Source organism: Leptodactylus fuscus, chromosome 3 (assembly GCF_031893055.1).
Source record: "Leptodactylus fuscus isolate aLepFus1 chromosome 3, aLepFus1.hap2, whole genome shotgun sequence".
NCBI lineage: Eukaryota > Metazoa > Chordata > Amphibia > Anura > Leptodactylidae > Leptodactylus > Leptodactylus fuscus.
The window spans coordinates 92,238,681-92,261,335 of NC_134267.1; positions in this window are offsets into that span (position 1 = coordinate 92,238,681).

Below are 22,655 nucleotides of genomic sequence, written 5' to 3' on the forward strand. Positions count from 1 at the left end.
TTTAAAGGGATTTTATCATCAAAAAATATGTTTTAAACTAAAAGCACGTAGGACTAGCCTTTATAAAGGTTATTCATCTCTTACCTTTATATTTAAGGTCTCCGTCACCATTTTTTAATTTTTCTTCATTATTCATTGTGCTCAGAAAGCATAAGGGGCTTCATCGATTCCAGCGCGGCCTTTCTTCTGCTCCATCGGTCATTCTCCTCTTCCTCCTCTTCTTACAGGAGGCCATCACAAAATGGTCCATGGAACGGCCAACTGTGCATGTCAAAAATGGTGGTCTTGTGTAAGAGAACATCACAAAATGACCGATAGAGATGTGCAGTCAGCCGTTCCATCAGCTATTTTGCAGTGGTTTCCTGTAAGAAGAGGAGTGAAGAGGAGGAGAATGTCCAACGGAGCAGAAGAGAGGCGACACTGGAATGGATGACAATGCTGTGCTCAGAGTACAGGGGGAATGCCCCCTATGCTTTCTGAGCACAAAGGAGAATGAAGAAAACTTCAAAAATGGTGGTGTGGACCTTCAAGCTAAAGGTACAAGATGAATAGCTTTTAGTTTAAAAACGTGTGTTTTAATGATATAATCTCTTTATTACTGTCATGTGATGTCCATTAAAAAAATAAATGTAACACAGTCATTATTTGTGTGAGTGTAGCCTTAGTCCAATTGCTATATTTGCAGTTGTGAAGAATTTTTTTCTCTGATGGGACAAATGACATCCACTTCATGTTTTTTTTTCTTTTTTTTGCCTTCCTTTGGATCCGCTTGGTAGGCTTATATTTTTGACTGGATGGATTTGTATCTTTATTCAACCTTTTCAACTATGTTACTATGTAATTGCAGTTTGTGACTTTGTGAGGGCCAGAATATTGGTTGGGCTCCATCATCAACAAGAAATTATCTGAGAAACGTGATTAGGAAAAGGATGCAGTACTAGACAAAACAAACAGAACTCTTGTCATACTCCATTAATAGGAATGTGCCACAGCTTCTTACATTTATAGAATTTGTTTAGTGTAAGATTTCAAATAAGAGTTTCAGCTAGTGCTTTATGTGGTTGTTCTTACTGAATGTAGGTTGAGTTTCCTGGAAATCAAGCAGAATATTTGTAAAGAAAAATATTTGAGGACCAATCTTTAAAAATTATAATAAATCAGAAACTAATATTAATATTTAATATATAATATTGTTTATTTCACCTACACATTCTTGAAAATAATAACATGCATATAATTGATTTAAAATAGATGTAACTTGTACACACTATTGCAACCTTTTGCTCCCATGTGTCTCAATAGTTATATATTACAAACTAAGGCTGCCTTCACACGGAGTAACGCCGGGCTCAATTTGAGCTTATTTTTACAGGCGTAGAAAAGCGAGGGTCACGTTTACGTCGCGTTTCTCATGGTGGCTTGTTGACTCAAAATCCTCCAGTTCTCCTACTGGGCTGTTGCAGACCAGAGTGGGCCTGTAAGGTACCTGATAGTGATGGTTGTCTTCCCCTGGGGCATGTACAATTGTGTACAAATGGTCTTCAGCTCTCATAAACCAGATGGGAGATGGATTGCCGATTACAGTAATGCAGAAATGGGGACTCATGATTGCAGGAAAAAGATCACACATAACATTACTGTAAAAATGGTAGGTAAGCTAACCGACAGGTTCCAGATAATGGAGGTACAATTCTTATAATACAAGTCCACTGTGAGTATGGGATGAGCCCAGTGGATGGTAGTTTAAAATGATTATCCTGGAAATACAGTTTTCCTCAAAAAACAAAAACAAAACACCAGTCCCTGGTACTTCCAACACAATTTGGGTTTGGTGTTTCCAGAGTCTTGTTCCGTTGCCAATCAGTCCCATTGCCAATCAGTGGTCTGAGCAGCCGAAAGAAAGGACACAGGATGTTACAGATGATATATGTGAGTGACGTTCCGATTTCTTTCCTTAGGTGGTCATGTAAGTGCAGACCCTAGACCCCACTAAATATATACCCCATAACACAAATCTCTAAATACAGACTTCAGTAAACAAATAAAGACCCCAGATCAGACTCCCTAAATATAGATTACAGCTCAGACTGATTTTCTTGTTGTCTGATGTGTTATTTAAGCTGTGTAATATCAGAAGGGCAGTGGAGGGCAGTGTTTTTTGATTAAGAGCTTCAGAGGCAGCTCAGAATCACACCCCTTGTCTGTTTCTGCCTGACACCACCCTTCTGACAGTACAGAGCCTCAATAGTATATCAGGAACCAAAACTAACAGGATTGATTGCTCAGGAATGCTGGTGCTAGAAAAATGCTTTATTGCTGCGGGATGTCTGTGGGGCCTTAGCCTTAACAAAAGGAATGGGCAGTTAAAATCTAATCTCCTGATCTGTAACTTCCCCAATATTTGTGATTGAGTGACACTTGGGAGAGCCTCATAAGCATTAGATGGTTGGCTGAACCTGCATAAAATCAGCTCGGCCAACATACCGTATATACTCGAGTATAAGCCGACCCGAATATAAGCCGAGGCCCCTAATTTTACCACAAAAAACTGGGAAAATTTATTGACTCGAGTATAAGCTTGGGAAGGGGGGGAGGGGGGGAGGATAATGCAGCAGCTACTGGAAAATTTCAGAAATTAAAATGGTCGGGGTTTTTGGGTGCAGTAGTTGCTGGGTGCTGGGGAAGGGGAGGGGGTGTTTGATTGTCTGTCTGCCCCTTCCCTGAGCTTGCGGACTGTTTTTTCTTCCCCCACTTGGAATTCAGTCTGGCTGAATATAGGGTATCTGCAGTGCTCCTATTAACCCCTTCCCGACGGAACAGGAGCACTGCAGATACCCTATATTATGTAGACCGGGCACTTTCAGACACAAGGATACCTAATGTGTTTGTGTTTCATAGTAATTTTCTACTTTTGTATGTATTCTAGGGAAAGGAGGGATTTAGAACTTTTATTTTTTAAATCTTTTTTTTTTTTTTGCACTATCTTATGGGAGATTCTATACACTAATATTGTGGCTGGTCATAGACCCCCCCTCCTAAAAAAAAAAAAAAAAAATACTTTTTTTTTTTTTTTTTGCTGACTCGAGTATAAGGGGGGTGGGGAGGGGGGGGCTTTTTCAGCAAAAAAGCTGGGCTGAAAATTTCGGCCTATACTCGAATATATATTGTGTATGGGCTTCAGCTGATATACGGCTTTGAAATTGGTATCAAGTTCTAGAAATACTGGGACATCCCATTCCTTTTTAAACAAAAATTTGCAAAAGACATTGTTCAAAAATAATTTATCTCTTAAAAGTGGCTTAGAAACCCAGACCCTCTGTGGCCATCTCGACAACTTTCGGCAGCGGCCAGGTCTATGATGCTAAATGTTCCCAGCATTTTCCTGACATTCTTTCATACAACTGGTCAGGACAGGGATTCCTATTCCACATATGATGCAGCTGTCCAGGGGCTTAGCAGATAGTAAAAGCAACTTAGTAAGGTTTATTAGACACATTGGCACAATAAGGTGAGCAAAACACAGACTGGGGCTTTTGGTGCCCATCTGGAATAAGATAGGGTCTTATGCCATATGTGCATCACATTATCATATTTCTACACCAGAAAACTGGCATAGAGGGATTGGTGAATTCTCCCCAGTGTGAATGTAACCATAGTCTGTAAATATTTTTATTTTCAACCCACTTTGTCCATGAACATATGGGTTTATTAAAAAACTGTATAAAAATTAAACAAAATGCAAACAAATGCACCAGTAAATGACATCAGAATTGATCTGCAGTACACAATCTACATTAAACATCCATGCGTTATTTTCATTGCAGCTGGGTATTTGCTTATGGGGAGCATATGAAAAAAAACACCAGGTGTAAATGCAGACAGTGAAAATATAGAATGTGTGCTAATGTATTAATATCTCCCCAGTATATCAGAAAAGACCAAAGTCCTATTACATGAAGAATTACGGCATTATTAATTACCAAACTTGTGGTAACTGTAACTAAATCACTTCTTCAGGGAGTGTATAGGCAATGGAACAGCAACAGATCTATAAATGGAAATGCTCTTTTTTCTTTCTTATAATAGGAGCTATCAGTATTTCCTCAGTGTGTTGGGAAAAAGAGTAGAGTCATATAGTTGGAAGATAATTCAGAAATAGTTGCATATATCTTTATCTCATTTTTGCACAGTCAGAGACATAAGCATCTTTGAGAATAAGAGGACAATCTGCCCACATACTGTACTAAAATGACTTTTATTACAGGCATTTATAGCTATTGAAGATGTAATACTAATTCCAATTAAACATAGGTTCATTTGAGGAATATATAAATAGGATCAAGTTAAAAATGTTGTTTAGCTTGAGGCCCTGCATTGTCAGAAACGCACATTTATTTTGTTGCAGATTTTGTTGCATTTTTTGAGCCAAAGTCAGGAGTGCATTGAGCAGAAGGTAGAAGGATAAGAACTTCCTATATATTTCCCATTCCTTTTGTAGACATTCTTGAGTTTGACTCATAAAAATGCAACAAAATCTGCAAACAAAAAAGCTGTGAGGTCTTAGTCTAAAGAGGAATTATGTTTATGAGATATGTTTATGTCTGGGGTATACTGCAGTATACCAGGCACTATAGGGAGAATTTATTATATACTTTACAAAAGTTTCTGGCATAAAATGTTTGGCGCAAAAATCTAATGAATCAATTACACACATGTAAATAAAATATAATATTGTTTATTAATGTATGAAAAATATATAAAATCAACATATATAATAATGGGGGGGGGGAGAAATGGTAGCGGTAGCGGCCTATGTACCTACCTCTTTGGGCCTGCTCATGGCCACCCCTTGCTTCCTCTTCTGCTATAGGATGCAGGGGGTGGCTGTGAGCAGGCCTGAGCCCAACCTGTGTTCCCCCAACTACCACTATTATTATACTCGGGGGTCTTTTCAGATATTCAAAGCTCCAGGGGAGGTGAGAGAACATAATAAACACTTTTACTCGCCTCTCTGGGATCCGATGTTAATCCTAGCAGGCCTCCGGCCTGTATGGTAGTGTTCCAGACGTCACGTTGTCTGGGACATTACCACACAGGCCCGAAGTCTATGCTAGAAGGTTCAAAAGAAGAAACTTTCCACCCCAGTATTTAATTGGGGGGGGGGGGTGTCTTTTGATCATCCGCCACAGGCAGCAGAGAGGCTAGGTTCACCTCTGAGCTAGATCAAATACAGGGATATAATGCACAAGGTCATAACATAATATTAATAACCATATAGTGATAGAGGTAAGCAACACGCTATTATGTTTAGTAATATACATTATAGATAACATACAATAGCTATATACAAAATGTCTACCAATAGCCACATAGTTATAATAATAAACAAATACTCACAGGAAACAACATGCCACCTGCCTGGAACATGGCACATGGTAAGTGGGGGCCCAACTGGGTTCATAGGCACCTGAAAATACTGTAGTACCATGAGCATTTGTTTTATACCACCCTGGTAACACTCAAACCAGATAAGTATATTTATAAAGCATATTATATATTCTTTGCTCAGGCATATGAAGATGTGAATGAAGATTTCCTCACTACCTGTAGAAGTGGACATAAGAATATGCGAACAATGAAGTTATAACACATTACATCACCACTGAAAAGCAGGATAGGTTACTTAAAAATAGCCGCTGTTGTGTGCTTCACTGAGAAGGAATGCAGACCATTTGCAGAATGACGTACCTAAGAGATGAATGCTCATATAAATGCTGGGTCATTCTGTGTTTGGACTGTCTTAGACTTAAGAATGGAAATAGGCTGACATCATTTCTAAACCTTTTCTGGCCTTGTTAGGGAGTCTACAGATTATCATGAAATGATGCTACGTACTATATGTCTCACAATAGAAACCTGTTTGGTTTTACTTTTTATTTCTTATATGTCTATTTGATTCTGACCATACAAGAAAAATACTGGTAGAAAGACAAAGAACGGTACACAATGACAGTCATGTTTAGGGTTTCCATAGGGTTATTCAGTTTATTTGTAAACCAATAGCAGGTGATTTAATGGTTAATATGCAGATTTAATAAAAATTAAAAATTTATGCCTCTTACACAAACATATACAACATTTCCACCCAATTAACAACATAGTACAACCCTTCCCCCCTCCCTTCAGTGTAATCTATAAGTAGTTCACGGGCAAAAGAGTAAAATTGTTTTCCAGTTACATAACTATCTATTGTAGGGTTTTTTGGTAAACAATGTTTCTGGTTTTACCTTCAGGTCCATATCTGTACATGAAAAGATGTTTGGGGTTACCCACTCTAGAGCAAGCAACGTACAACTGTCCATGTGAAAAACGCGGGCTCTGCAAATTAATGCCGGCTACTTTAAGTGATTGACCTTGTGCTTTGTTTAGTCATAGCAAATGCAAGTCAGATTGGGAACTGCAGACGCTTCAAATTGAAGGGCATGTCGCTTGGTAGCAAAGGAATACACGGAATGAAAACATTTGCTCCCTTAGAGGTTCCCATAAGAATAGTGGCTTCAATAACATTGTGCATGAGACTCTAAATGCACAATCATATGCTGTTACACATTTTTGGTGGGTCAAGGTTCCGAAGCAAAATTATTGTGGCTCCTATTTTTAAAGTGAGCTTATGCAGTGACATTCCAGGAGGCTCCAAAGAATTCAGGAACTCCAATGGATACATTACAGCTTGTTCACTCTCCATGACTGAATCAATGGACATGTATGTGGATGCTAGACCAGGCAGCCTTCCCTGAATTGGTAGATTTATGAAGCTGACACTATCATTTTTAGGCGCAAGGATTGCATGTTCACAAAGCCACTGATGGTTGTTAAAATATCAGGGAAAATGTGGTCAATAAGCTCCATTACCAAAGATGTCATTTCAAAAAAATCTTCCGGAAGGAAAATGAGACCAGTAGGGGAATCAGTAGGGAGCCTGTCATTTCCAAGATATAGTAGCTGGTGCTTAAATTTATCTGCAGTTGTATATAACTGTAACCCGTATATAGTAAGAGTTTGCTTCTGAACATGTATCCACAGATAAGAAGATTTTGGAAAGGCATTCAGCTTATCCGCCGGTGTTCCTCCATTAAGAACAGGTAATGTAAGGCAGAAATCACCTACAAAAGTTTCAACAATTCCCCCCATTAAACAATCAGTTCCCTGCAGATCTTTCAAGGTGCGATCAAGGGCCTTGATCGCTTTTTTGTGCGCCATGGTACATTCATCCCAAACAATTACTTTGCAAGTTTGTAATACCTTAGCTTTCCCAGAGCCCTTAGGCTGGGTTCAGACAGGATTTTTCCGATCGGATTTTGACGCAGAGGCCGCCTCAGAGCTCAGTCCAAAAAACGGGTAGCTGCGACTGGATGCCAATGCAGTGCATACAGTGCACCAGCATCCAGTCCCCGCATTCCACTCCGGATTAGGCCCAAATGAATGAGCCTAGTCGGGAGGGAGTTTTGCGCTGCAGACATCCATGGCTGATTCAGCTGCGGAATCTGCGTCAAGTAAAGTCATGTTGCTTCTCTTTTCTGCGAGCAAGAACAATCAGTTTTTTTTTTCTTTTTCGGATTTTGACGCGGATTCTGTGTCAAAATCCGGACCAAAAACTCAGTCTGAACCCAACCTAAATGATATTACAGACAGCGCTAGATTAAAGGCCAATCCTAATGCTGAATGAGCCATGCGCCCTCCATCTAAAAGAGTGGCCACAATCCCAGATGATGCAACAGCCAAGGCAATGTCATTGTTTAAGCAAATTTCTGCAAGCAGCAAATTAATTAAAAATGTTTTACCAGAACCTCCTGGTGCATCTAGGAAAAATAGTCCCCCATTTCCACTGTAATTCTGAGCCATAATTGCCATAATTCACAGCTTTGTGCACAAAGAAATCTATGAAACCGCCAAATCCATGGCCTGGAGACCCATGAAAAATACTGTAGTCTGCAAGCAGCCACTAAGAATACCAGACGTGTTTTGTCAGTGCATGCGAGTATGTGTGTGCACGTGTGTTCCATATGTATGCGTGTGTGTATGCATGTGTGGTCAGTGTATATGTATGCATGTGTGTACGCATGCGTGTATTTGTCGACGTGTGTGATTCATGTGTATGTATGCGTGTGTGCATGCACGTGTTTGGTCCGTGTATATGTATGCATGTATGTGCGCATGTGGTCCATGTGTTTGTGTGTGCGCAGTGCAAGTATCCATCCGTGCGGTAGTTGTGTATGAGTACGCATGTGCTCTGTTCGTTCATATGCATAGTGCGCATTCATCTGAGTGTGTTGTGGTATTTGTGTGGGGTGGTGTTTGTGTTGTGTGTGTGTCTAGAGTGGTCTGGTGTTTCTGTGGTGTGATGTGGTATTTGTGTGGTGTTGTGCTTGTGGGCTGGTGTATGTGTGTTGTCTGTGTGATGTTCATATGGTATTTGTGAAATATTTGTGTGTTGTGTGTGGTGGTGCGGCCCCTTCAGCAGCGACTCTCACAACTGTTGTTTTTCCCTCAGCACTTTTGCTTTCACTTTTCCGCATTATATGTATAGGGCGTGACTTTGGGGGCCCCAATCTCATGACGGGGAGACACTAGCGAGATATTACGTGCGCAGTATTCTGCTCCTGTGCGTGGAGAGGGGGCATGCCAAATTTCACCCAAATTGGGTGAGAACTGTGGATTTGTATAGAGCGGGCTACTACAGATTTTGAGTTTTATACATATAGATGTAGGTTAAATGTTTGCACTGAAGACAACCCATAAAATTAAATTTTACCAGAAAAATCTACTCTAAACCACCCACCCCAAAAAACCCCAAAAACTAAATCTTCAACCTTAAAGGGGTATTCCCACAAACATAAATAACCATTTTTAAGTTTTGTAAGCCGATAGCCGGCAAAATAATGGAGGGGGTGTAGATCTCACCCAGACTACTCAGTTGGGCAATATGAGAGAAAGTCCAGGGATGACTTGTTCTCAGCAGACAGCTTTTGTCTGCTGAGCATTTTGTTACATACTCAGTATTGGGCTGGATTTTTAGGAATGGCAGGTAGGATTGGCAGTGGGACCTGTTATTCCACACCCCCTCCAGTACACACATTGTGGATGTTTCTGCAGCGTGTCAGCTGCTGTGGATTGTCCTCATCAGTGAGGTTTAAAAGGTCAGCTCCAGCAGCAACACTTTGGACAGAGCTGGGCTGCAGGCCCAGATGGAAAGTCACACTGTGGGAGCTGTGTCTTGTACCATTTAATTTTGCTATTGAAACTGCTATTATAGGTGAGGTAACCTATTTATGTGTGTAGTCAGAGCCTAGCCGGGCAGGTATTTATTTTTGCATTGTTTCCCTTTTGTTGCTGCACCGTTTTGTTTTGAGTGAAATTAAAACTCTACTTTGGTTTTGGACTAAAGAAACTGGACTTGTGTGTCTATGTCACCCCACCTAGCAACCCCCGACCCTGACAATTTGTAGATAATTAAAAGTTAAACATTTTTGCACATATAAGTAATTGGACATTTTGTAGAATTTTTAACATTTTCATTAAATATCTTGTGGTCACAAGTTGTTGTCTTGATCGGTTGCCAGTGGATACGACTATGAATGCAGGACCTTTCTAATATCAGAATGTCAGCCATGATTTCCTGATTGTGGCTGGGATATCTTCTCATACATCTAATGTCCCTGTCTGATTACCTGGCTACAATAAGAAAATCATGACTGGGTTCCTGACAAGTTCAAGATAACAGACTGTCACCACTAAAATGGTTAAAGAAAATCTTTAAAACTCTGCAGAATTTTTAACTACTTATATTTGCAAAAATGTTTAACTTTTAATTATCTACAAATATGGATATGTTCATAGGAATACCCCTTTAGGCAATAATAATAATGCATCGATATGGAGTGTACCAGTCATTTCACCTTCTTCGTAACATCAAAAAGAAAAACATCTGCACCCAGTTTGTGAAATGGGAAATGAAGAGCAAAATAAAATCTTGTCCAACTTTTAGTTCCATATTATTTATTCATGTAATTTCTCCCTTCTAAACTACTACTAGGTTCAGCACATGTCCATTGGGACCTTCCCTATAACATGTGCCACTATATTATATGTGACTATTTTCATTGCAGTGGTTAAACTGGCACCCACAATTTCCTGTTGGTGGTTGGAGGTGCAATTTAAAACCTGTTATAAAATGTCTTGGTTTATATTTCACCCCAAATGGGCCTTCAAAGACGTTGCCAATGTACATATTGTTGTTCAGTAATATTTAGTTATGTTTAAAAGTAGTAAGTAGATTGTATCTGTACATTGAAAGATTTGGTGTGATATTTGATATAACATTTAATATATAAATGTAAGATATGTGATTTACATTATTGCACACTCTACTTTCTAGATATAAGAGATCATATCTACATTCTTGTACTCTCCAAAGTCTAAACATAAAGGTTGCGGTCACATGTGCTAGAACAATGCACAGAAAATGTTATCACATAAGAACAATTACTGCAGGAAATGATAAGAGACTGAGCTATAATAGTCTACCAACTAAGCAGGAAGCCCTATGTTCTCCTGTATCCTTAGACATAAGTGTCCACTTCATTATTTTCTCAATTATACATTTGTCATACTAAAGGTCCTTTTCCAACAACTTATTCAGGGCTGGAACAAACTATGATCGACAATAAAAGAAGTGGCTCTATCAGCAAAATTTTGCTGTATGAGCCCCACATATGTGTGAATAGCCTTTAATCCAATCTTATTTTAAACCCTGTTCCCGTTTTAAAATAAAACTATAAAAACATATATGTAAATCACACCTTTGCATGCGGGGGCGGTCATGCAGGATCCGACGTCCGGCGTCATCTTCGGTCCCGCCTTCCTCTTCCAGCGACGTCCTCCTGTCCTGGCTCTTCTCCACCTTCATCTTCTGTTCTTCCAGAGTGAAGATGTTCGCGAGCGTACTGCGCATGCTCGCGTAGTTCTAAGGGATACTTAGATGAAGATGAAGATGGAGAAGAACCAGGACAGGAGGACATCGCTGGAAGAAGAAAGAAGAGGAAGGCGGGACGGACGATGACGTCGGATCGTGCACAACTGCCCCCCATGCATGCAAAGGTATGACTTACATATATGTTTTTATAGTTTTATTTTAAAACGGGAGCGGGGTTTAAAATAAGATTACCGGTGCCTGAATAGCCCTTTTAAATGCTATTCACACATATGTGGGGCTCATACAGCATAATTTTGCACCCAGGGGGAAGGGAGGAGCTGAGCGCTGGGAGCAGCTCTGAGCTGTGCATGTCTCTGCCACAGACAAGCAACAGAGCTCCTCAGATAGGGGAGGGGGAATGTGAGAGCTCCTGGATTTCTGAGCTCTTATCTCCTGCTTTTCCACTTATCAGTCAGTTTAATTGAATTTGGCTGATAAGGGCTGAGATAGGGAGTACCTCTGTATGTATTACAAACTGACTCAAATCCAGCTCTGCTACATCAGCCTCTACATCAGCTTCATACTGTGGTAATTCATTTACAACCAATCCCTCATTAGTGACTGCAAACATAGGAGATAGCAGAGCAAGTGAAACCCCACCCACCAATGTGCCATGAAAACCAGGAAGTGAAGAGAACACACAGCCTGCAGGTTGGTGAACAAGTGTGATGGGAATATCCCTTTAAGAAGATTCTGAGCAGCAGGCTCAACAGAATAAGGATTTTGTCAGACCAACATCCTCTTACTTTCCTTTGTCCTATGGGTGTACATTGCTTCCCTCCTTTTTTCGCACAAGTGAAGGCACCAATGCCAATATGAATTAGAAATTATGCACTTTATATGGTAACTAGAGAAAATTCCTGGTGCCAGGAAAATAACCTGGCCGTTGCTGTCCTCTTCTAGAGGTATTACTGATAAAGCATAAGATGTAATGGGAGATGATTTATCTAAAGTTGTGGAAAAGTAAAATCATCTGTCCAAGGTTGCACATGAAATGAATGTACTAATCTAATGGGTTAGTATAGACTACCATTCCACTAACCTTCCCATGTAGGATTATGTAGTAAAGCACATGACTGGCTACTAGCAGATAGGCTTAAGACCCCATGCACACAACTGTAATTTTATCAGCAATTGCAGTTATAGGTGTGAACCCATATACTGCATATCTATGGGTCCGCAAATTATGAAGCAAGTCCTATATTTTTCCACATTTGCAGAAGAGACAAGGGTAGTATATCTATAGTCATTTTGCGGATCTGTGATTACACATGATATACAGATTTTTTTTTTTTGGAGATTGTTGCTCAGTAGAGATGAGCGAACAGTGTTCTATCGAACACATGTTCGATCGGATATCAGGGTGTTCGCCATGTTCGAATCGAATCGAACACCACGTGGTAAAGTGCGCCAAAATTCGATTCCCCTCCCACCTTCCCTGGCGCCTTTTTTGCACCAATAACAGCGCAGGGGAGGTGGGACAGGAACTACGACACCGGGGGCATTGAAAAAAATTGGAAAAAGTCATTGGCTCCTGAAATCAGGTGACCTCCATTTTAGACGAATAGTGGATTTCAAATCCGGGTCATATGAGAATGTGAACTTTGTGACTATGAGACAGGGATAGCTGTACAGGCAGGGATAGCTAGGGATAACCTTTATTTAGGGGGGAATGTTATTAAAAATAACTTTTTGGGGCTCTATCGGGTGTGTAATTGTGATTTTTGTGAGATAAACTTTTTCCCATAGGGATGCATTGGCCAGCGCTGATTGGCCGAATTCCGTACTCTGGCCAATCAGTGCTGGCCAATGCATTCTATTAGCTTGATGAAGAAGAGTGTGCACAAGGGTTCAAGCGCACCCTCGGCTCTGATGTAGCAGAGCCGAGGCTGCACAAGGGTTCAAGCGCACCCTCGGCTCTGATGTAGGAGAGCCGAGGGTGCACTTGAACCCTTGTGCACCCTCAGCTCTGCTACATCAGAGCCGAGGGTGCGCTTGAACCCTTGTGCACACTCTGCTTCATCAAGCTAATAGAATGCATTGGCCAGCGCTGATTGGCCAATGTATTCTATTAGCCTGATGAAGTAGAGCTGAATGTGTGTGCTAAGCACACACATTCAGCTCTACTTCATCGGGCTAATAGAATGCATTGGCCAATCAGCGCTGGCCAATGCATTCTATTAGTGTGAACTGAGTTTGCACAGGGGTTCTAGTGCACCCTCGGCTCTGCTACATCAGATTGCTACATCTGATGTAGCAGTGCCGAGTGTGCATCAGATGTGTAGTTGAGCAAAACTGACTCAGCACTGCTAAGTCTGCATTCGCATAGGAATGCATTGGCCAGCCTTCGGCCAATCAGCGCTGGCTCTGCCGGAGGAGGCGGAGTCTAAGGTCGGACCTGAATGGAGACTGGTGTGGAGCGATCTTAGACTCCGCCTCCTCCAGCAGAGCCAGCGCTGATTGGCCGAATTCCGTACTCTGGCCAATCAGCACTGGCTAATGCATTGTATTGGCTTGATGAAGCAGTGCTGAATGTGTGTGCTTAGCACACACATTCAGCTCTACTTCATCGGGCTAATAGAATGCATTGGCCAATCAGCGCTGGCCAATGCATTCTATTAGTGTGAACTGAGTTTGCACAGGGGTTCTAGTGCACCCTCGGCTCTGCTACATCAGATTGCTACATCTGATGTAGCAGTGCCGAGTGTGCATCAGATGTGTAGTTGAGCAAAACTGACTCAGCACTGCTAAGTCTGCATTCGCATAGGAATGCATTGGCCAGCCTTCGGCCAATCAGCGCTGGCTCTGCCGGAGGAAGCGGAGTCTAAGGTCGGACCTGAATGGAGACTGGTGTGGAGCGATCTTAGACTCCGCCTCCTCCAGCAGAGCCAGCGCTGATTGGCCGAATTCTGTACTCTGGCCAATCAGCACTGGCTAATGCATTGTATTGGCGTGATGAAGCAGTGCTGAATGTGTGTGCTTAGCACACACATTCAGCTCTACTTCATCGGGCTAATAGAATGCATTGGCCAGCGCTGATTGGCCGAATTCCGTACTCTGGCCAATCAGCACTGGCTAATGCATTGTATTGGCGTGATGAAGCAGTGCTGAATGTGTGTGCTTAGCACACACATTCAGCTCTACTTCATCGGGCTAATAGAATGCATTGGCCAATCAGCGCTGGCCAATGCATTCTATTAGCGTGAACTGAGTTTGCACAGGGGTTCTAGTGCACCCTCGGCTCTGCTACATCAGATTGCTACATCTGATGTAGCAGTGCCGAGTGTGCATCAGATGTGTAGTTGAGCAAAACTGACTCAGCACTGCTAAGTCTGCATTCGCATAGGAATGCATTGGCCAGCCTTCGGCCAATCAGCGCTGGCTCTGCCGGAGGAGGCGGAGTCTAAGGTCGGACCTGAATGGAGACTGGTGTGGAGCTATCTTAGACTCCGCCTCCTCCAGCAGAGCCAGCGCTGATTGGTCGAGTTCCGTACTCTGGCCAATCAGCACTGGCCAATGCATTTCTATGGGGAAAAGTTAGCTTGCGAAAATCGCAAACTGACAGGGATTTCCATGAAATAAAGTGACTTTTATGCCCCCAGACATGCTTCCCCTGCTGTCCCAGTGTCATTCCAGGGTGTTGGTATCATTTCCTGGGGTGTCATAGTGGACTTGGTGACCCTCCAGACACGAATTTGGGTTTCCCCCTTAACGAGTTTATGTTCCCCATAGACTATAATGGGGTTCGAAACCCATTCGAACACTCGAACAGTGAGCGGCTGTTCGAATCGAATTTCGAACCTCGAACATTTTAGTGTTCGCTCATCTCTATTGCTCAGTATTTGTGGATAGCAAAAGCACTACTGTCGTGGGCAATTAGCCTTAAAATAAAAACTGGAAAATCCTAGCGACTGTGACAAAAAATGGCTGCGGCAGGAAGGTGTTAAGAATTAATTATCTACGAGCTTCAGCTAATAATACTGTTAATACTGTGCTGGGTGAAGCTCCCGAGTTTAGTTTTGTGCGGTTCGCTCGAAACTGATATATTTATTCTCTGGTGTCTCTTTAGGGGAGGTGATCAAACATAAAGACAGTGTTGCTCACCTCTCCTTGGCTCTGGGGCCGGTCTTTGGGCCTTTTCAATGACATCACAGACCACTGAGGCCTGTAATTGGGCCTAAATGATCATGTTGGTCATGCCATCATCATAACGCATTGATGCTAGCGTCACTCACGTGACTACTGAGGCCCAATTACAGAAGTCCAAAGACTGATGCTGGGGCCCAGCTGTTGTGAGTATCACTGTTTTTATAGGCTAGGCTCCTTGTAGAGTTTCCTCTACGGGCTGTCTGCTTTAATTACACCTAAAGGGAAACCATCAGTGTTTCCGTAGGTAGAAATGACATGCTGCGATTTCCAAAAACCCAATGGTTTGGGAAATTATAGCATTTCCGCTGTGTGTATTTTTCTGCAATATGTAGATGGGATTGGCTAGAATCTCATCCACTATGCAGGGACTGTAAAGTGGATGCCCCACCTTAATGCTTAATCACATCCCATCATTATACTCTGGAGTCTGGAGAGAACCAAGAACCCACAGTATAATAACAGGTCATGGGTGTGAACTCCAATAGTTTTCAGGTTTGGCCAAATCCAAAATTTTTGCAATACTTCTAATGAATACCTTAGGGGCCACTATGGGACATTATACCTGTTGAAGCAGTCACTGTAGGACATTTTATTATGTATAGGCCACTATGGGACATTATACTGTGCGGAGGGACCACTATGTGAACTATGCGACATTACAACTCATCCACACCAAGGCGTCATGCAGTCATCTGTCTGTCCCAGACAGATGGAATAACGTGTTCCCCTTCTACGTAGAATAATGAAACTATGTACACCTCACCGCAAAGTGAATGCCATAAAAATTAAACCCATAAGAAATTGGTGCAAATATATTTTTTTCCAATTCTACCTCATTCAAAAAAATTTCCAGCTTCCCAGTACATTGTATAGGCTATTGAATGGTGCCACTACAAAGTAGAATTTGTCCTACAAACAATAAGCCATCATGTGACTATGTGAAATAAAAAAATGAAAAAAATTACGCCACTTGGAATGGTGTGAGAGAAAAACAAAAATGCAACAGCAAAAAGTGACAGGCATAAATGGGTTAATATGCTTTCAACTAGAGTACAGTTGTCTGAGAATGACATGCGAAATAAAACATTAGTTTACTCCATTTACTCCAACCCCTACATGGAGATAGCTAGATTTGTCCTTAAGGGTGCATTCACACTACGTATACTGAAGCTTATTCTGAACGTAAAACACGTTCAGAATAAGCGGCGTATAAAGCAGCTCCATTCATTTCTATGGGAGCCGGCATACGAGCACTCCCCATAGAAATGAATGGGCTGCTTCTTTCAGTACCAGCACTCCCAATGAAGTGAATGGGAAGTGCCGGCGTATACGGTAAGCTCTGCTCATGCCGTATGCTCATGCTCGTACTGAAAGAAGCATCCCATTCATTTCTATGGGGAGTGCTTGTATGCCGGCTCCCATAGAAATGAATGGAGCTGCTTTATACGCCGCTTATTCTGAACGTGTTTTATATTCAGAATAAGCTTCAGTATACATAGTGAGAATGCACCCTTAAAGGGTTATCAAATGAACTGAAAAAAAACAAAACAAAAAACACTTGAGCAAATTAATCTCCCAGGAGTGCAGTGTGTCTCGTTGAAGTATGTTTAGGGTCATTGTTCTGCTGGAAGGACGATGACCTAGGACGCAAACCCAGCTTTGTGACACTGGGCCCTACGTTGAGACCCCAAATCCTTTTGGTAATCTTCAGATTTCATGATGCCTTGAACACAGTCAAAGCACCCAGTGTCAGAGGTAGCAAGACAGCCCCAAAACATTTTTGAGCCTCCACCATATTTGACAGTTGGTACTGTGTTCTTTTCTTTGTAGGCCTTATTCCGTTTTTGGTAAATAGTAGAATGATGGGTTTTACCAAAAAGCTCTATTTTGGTCTCATTTGTTCACAAGATGTATTCTCATAAGGATTTTGGCTTAGTCACTTACATTTTGGCAACTGTAGTCTAGTTTTTTTTATGTCTCTGTGTTAGCAGCGGGGTCCCCTGGTTCTCCTGCCAGAGTGTTTCTTTTCATTCAAATATCAACGGATAGTTTGCGCTGACACTGATGCAACCTGTAGGACAGCCTGAATTTCTTTGGAACTTGATTGGGGCTACTTATCCACCCTCCGGACTGTCCTGCATTACAAACATAGACAGAGGGACATCAAGATCTCTGGAGATGGACTTGTAGACTTGAAATTGCTGATATTTTTTTTCCAAATTTTCATTCTCAAGTCTTCAGATAGTTCTCTTCTCTTTCTGTTCCCCATGCTTAGTGTGGCACACACAGTCACACAATGCAAAACTTGAGAAATTCTTATATTGCCCACACCTGTTACTTGTCACGGATTTGAACAAGCATCACCTACAGAATCCAAGTTTTTGTTTCCCAGTAAATTTAGTGCTTAAGCAGTCTTTAAAGGGATTCTACCACTAAAACACTTTTTTTTCTAGTTACCACGTCGGAATAGCCTTTAAAAAGGCTATTCGTCTCTTACCTGTAGAAGTGCTCTCCGCCGCGCCGTTCGTTCAAAATACCGGTTTGTACCGTTATGCTAATGAGTTCTCTCGCAGCGATGGGGGCGTCCCCATTGCAGCTCGAAAACTCACCGCAGTGCCGCCTCTCCGGTGTTCGGTGTCCTCCCCTTGCCTCTTCAGCGTCTGTCGGACGCCTGCGCAGTATGCTCTCTGTTCGGCGAAGATTGCCGAACGTACTGCGCATGCGCGAAAGTTCGGTGCCCGCACTATGGCTGGGATCGCAATTTCGCGCATGCGCAGTACATTCGGCAATCTTCGTCGAACAGAGCGTACTGCGCAGGCGTCCGACAGTACGCTGAAGAAGCAAAGGGAGGACACCGAAGACCAGAGAGGCGGCGCTGCGGTCAGTTTTCGAGCTGCAATGGGGACGCCCCCATCGCTGCGAGAGAACTCATTAGCATACCGGTACAAACCGGTATTTTGAACGAACGGCGCGGCGGAGAGCACTTCTACAGGTAAGAGACAAATAGCCTTTTTAAAGGCTATTCCGACGTGGTAACTAGAAAAAAAAGTGTTTTAGTGGTAGAATCCCTTTAACAGCCATTGACCACCAGGGATACAAATATTAACCCCTTCATTGCCCAAGAACCCAGGCATGTTACCATAAACCCATTAAACTACCCTGATTAATTTAGGTTAATTATTTGGCATGGCACGATAATACAGTCCTATGAAAAAGTTTGGGCACCCCTATTAATCTTAATCATTTTTTGTTCTAAATATTTTGGTGTTTGCAACAGCCATTTCAGTTTGATATATCTAATAACTGATGGACACAGTAATATTTCAGGATTGAAATGAGGTTTATTGTACTAACAGAAAATGTGCAATATGCATTAAACCAAAATTTGACCGGTGCAAAAGTATGGGCACCCTTATCATTTTATTGATTTGAATTCCCCTAACTACTTTTTACTGACTTACTGAAGCACAAAATTGGTTTTGTAACCTCAGTGAGCTTTGAACTTCATAGCCAGATGTATCCAATCATAAGAAAAGGTATTTAAGGTGGCCAATTGCAAGTTGATCTCCTATTTGAATCTCCTCTGAAGAGTGGCATCATGGGCTACTCAAAACAACTCTCAAATGATCTGAAAACAAAGATTGTTCAACATAGTTGTTCAGGGGAAGGATACAAAAAGTTGTCTCAGAGATTTAACCTGTCAGTTTCCACTGTGAGGAACATAGTAAGGAAATGGAAGACCACAGGGACAGTTCTTGTTAAGCCCAGAAGTGGCAGGCCAAGAAAAATATCAGAAAGGCAGAGAAGAAGAATGGTGAGAACAGTCAAGGACAATCCACAGACCACCTCCAAAGAGCTGCAGCATCATCTTGCTGCAGATGGTGTCACTGTGCATCGGTCAACTATACAGCGCACTTTGCACAAATAGAAGCTGTATGGGAGAGTGATGAGAAAGAAGCCGTTTCTGCACGTACGCCACAAATAGAGTTGCCTGAGGTATGAAAAAGCACATTTGGACAAGGCAGCTTCATTTTGGAAACAAAAATTGAGTTGTTTGGTTATAAAAAAAGGCGTTATGCATGGCGTCCAAAAAGAAACAGCATTCCAAGAAAAACACATGCTACCCACTGTAAAATTTGGTGGAGGTTCCATCATGCTTTGGGGCTGTGTGGCCAATGCCGGCATCGGGAATCTTGTTAAAGTTGAGAGTCGCATGGATTCCACTCAGTATCAGCAGATTCTTGAGAATAATGTTCAAGAATCAGTGACGAAGTTGAAGTTACGCCGGGGATGGATATTTCAGCAAGACAATGATCCAAAACACCGCTCCAAATCCTCAGGCATTCATGCAGAGGAACAATTACAATGTTCTGGAATGGCCATCCCAGTCCCCAGACCTGAATATCATTGAACATCTGTGGGATGATTTGAAGCTGTCCATGCTCGGCGACCATCTAACTTAACTGAACTTGAATTGTTTGTCCAAAATACCTTTATCCAGGATCCAGGAACTGATTAAAAGCTACAGGAAGCGACTAGAGGCTGTTATCTTTGCAAAAGGAGGATCTACTAAATATTAATGTCACTTTTCTGTTGAGGTGCCCATACTTTTGCACCGGTCAAATTTTGGTTTAATGCATATTGCACATTTTCTGTTAGTACAATAAACCTCATTTCAATCCTGAAATATTACTGTGTCCATCAGTTATTAGATATATCAAACTGAAATGGCTGTTATAAACACCAAAATATTTAGAACTAAAAATGATTAAGATTAATAGGGGTGCCCAAACTTTTTCATAGGACTGTATTTATTTTCCTTTGTTTTTGGATTGTCAGTGGCTAAGTCCTAACTTTCTTGCTCACTAGCTACCGAGGCTTAAAGAAAAAGTTTCTTAAAATTACAGTATGCTGTATTACTGTATTCCTTGCAGAACATGAGCAAGGAATAGTGCCACTGGTATAATCCTACAGCATCCGGGCATGTTGTAATGGTGATTAATGCCCAAGGCAAGTCTATCATGGCACACTTCCTTTGATTTAAGCAAAGTTCTGTCTGTCTCATCTAAAATCTCCAGTCTCCTAAAGAATGATATAAATTTCTCAGCATCGAATACGTTATTCCTATTCATACACTTCTCAACTACCCTATATACACTCACAGCCTAATTCACTAATTATAATACGCAGTATAAAGAGCATGAACAGAAAACGGCTGTGATCATTTTGTAATGTACATTAACCAGATGTACCACCATTCCGATATGATGTCATGAGACTAAATAGTGAGCACTTTGTATCCACTCATAAACTAAATTATCTAGATTTTGACAACACTTCTGCATTCAATCTGTGGAACACTTCTGGAGGAAATCACACTCTGTAGTGGGTTTCCTGAATTTAAAATTCCTACACTTCTTAAATAGTGTATCTATGTTCTTTGTCTTCTGTACTGCATAATGGAAAATATTTTCTCTAAAAATGGCCTACAGTCTGATCACCCAGCATAAATTTTTTTATTTTGGGGCTGCACCTAATGTAACTGTACATTATACTCTGCTCACTCTCTCTACCTATGTTGTTATTAGATTCTACCGTGTTACCCAGAAAATAGGTCATCCCCTGAAAATAAGGCATGGGGGAGGTTTCTGTTTAATTGCCTAATATAAGGCACCACCCAAAAATAAGGCATCCCCAAAAACCATTGCAGCCGGCTGAACACTGTGCGCAATGTTCTGTGTGCACAGGAAAGCCGGCTGCTGCCTCTGCTGTGATGCCGTAGGTTGTATCCACTGTCCCTGCTGCTGTAGGATGAGCTGGGAGATGCCCACTGTGCATATGCTGCAGGGAGTTGGCTCTCCCAGCTCCTCCCACAGGTGCCAGAACAGTGGTATCACAGCAGAGGAGGCAGTAGCCAGCTTTCCTGTGCACATGGAACAGTGCACAGCATTCAGCTGGCTGCAATGCCCACAAAGTGAGGCTCTCTGGCAACTGACGGCAGCCTTGCTAAGCCCCGCCCACCACTTCCGCCGCCGCGATCAACAGCAGCACCAGCGCTGCTATGAAGATGAGGAAGGTAAGTAGCCTACCTCCCCTCCCCTAATCTCCTGCATGTCTTATGGAGAGGGTTGTCCAACGCTCCATAAGACACCCCCCCCCAAAAAAAAAAAAAAAAAAAAAAAGGCATGTCCTATATTTAGGATGAGAATTTAATATAAGACACTGTCTTATTTTCGGGGAAACACGGTAATAGTGATCCTGAATGCTCTTTTCTTGCATGCAAAGGAATAAATATGTGCAAACCCTGCAATGCACATTAAAATGTGAACACCATTTGCCATATTCTGAGACTGAGGCTGCACTACTAAAAGATCTCGATAACAACATGTCCCCTTCTAATTTCTGCCATGAACAAAGTTATGCCATGAACTATAGAGCATGTCCATCCAGGGCTGTTTTAACACATTGGTGGGTCCAGTGCAAAGATTTCATAAGTGAGTCCCACCACCACCTGCTATTATACCCATCTGAAAGATGACAAAGATTTGTATTTTATATGTTTACATTCAATGTGTTATGAGTGATGGAACTTTTCCACCTGTCAGAAATGTTTTACATGTTCATCTCTGGTAATAATTATTATTGCTATTATTTTAGCATGTAATGGATATCACTAGAGAGGCAGTCGGCATATTTTCAGGCATGGATAGGATGGGGACAGTGAAAAAAATGTAATTTATGAATGTGTATGTGTTGTGTGTTTGGTGCAACACTTTTGGTGCTGGGAACTTGGTAAATGTTATTGGTGGATGGTAAATGCCTGGGTCACAGCACCAATAACTTCCTGGTTATGTTCAGAGGGGTATTACATAATCATACCCCTGGGATTCGGCTCAGAGGTGTATTACATTATACCTCTATGTGACAATCAGAGAGTATAGTACGCTCTCTGATTGATAGGAGAGGAGATAACATGGACATAATTCCACATTACCCCCAACCCATCACATAAAGGTTATGCAGAGACAATGATGATTGTCTAGTTGTCTCTACAGTCTGCAGATCTGCTCCTACCCCTCCTTCCTCCTTCAGCTCTAGGACGATGCCTGAGGCAAGAGGGGGAGGACACTTTACAGCCCCATAGCGCTTTGAAGATACTTGGATTAATTTTAATTTTTAATTTTTTTCATCTTTAAAATGATACCAAGATCATCATGATAGCCTTTACAGTTTTAGAGCAATTCGCTGTTAAGAACGCTGTCAGGAAATGAGATCTGCATTGGGATCTCAGTGCAGAACATCGTTTTCACCAGGTAATCGCTCTGAACTATTATCATGAGCTTGGTCTCATTTTAAAGATGAGATTAAAATTAATCCAATGTTATCTTCATAGCCCTGCAGTTGTTCCCACAATTTGTGCGTGAGACACATGTTCCTCTCCTACCACACAGAAATAAAAAAAAAACCACACACA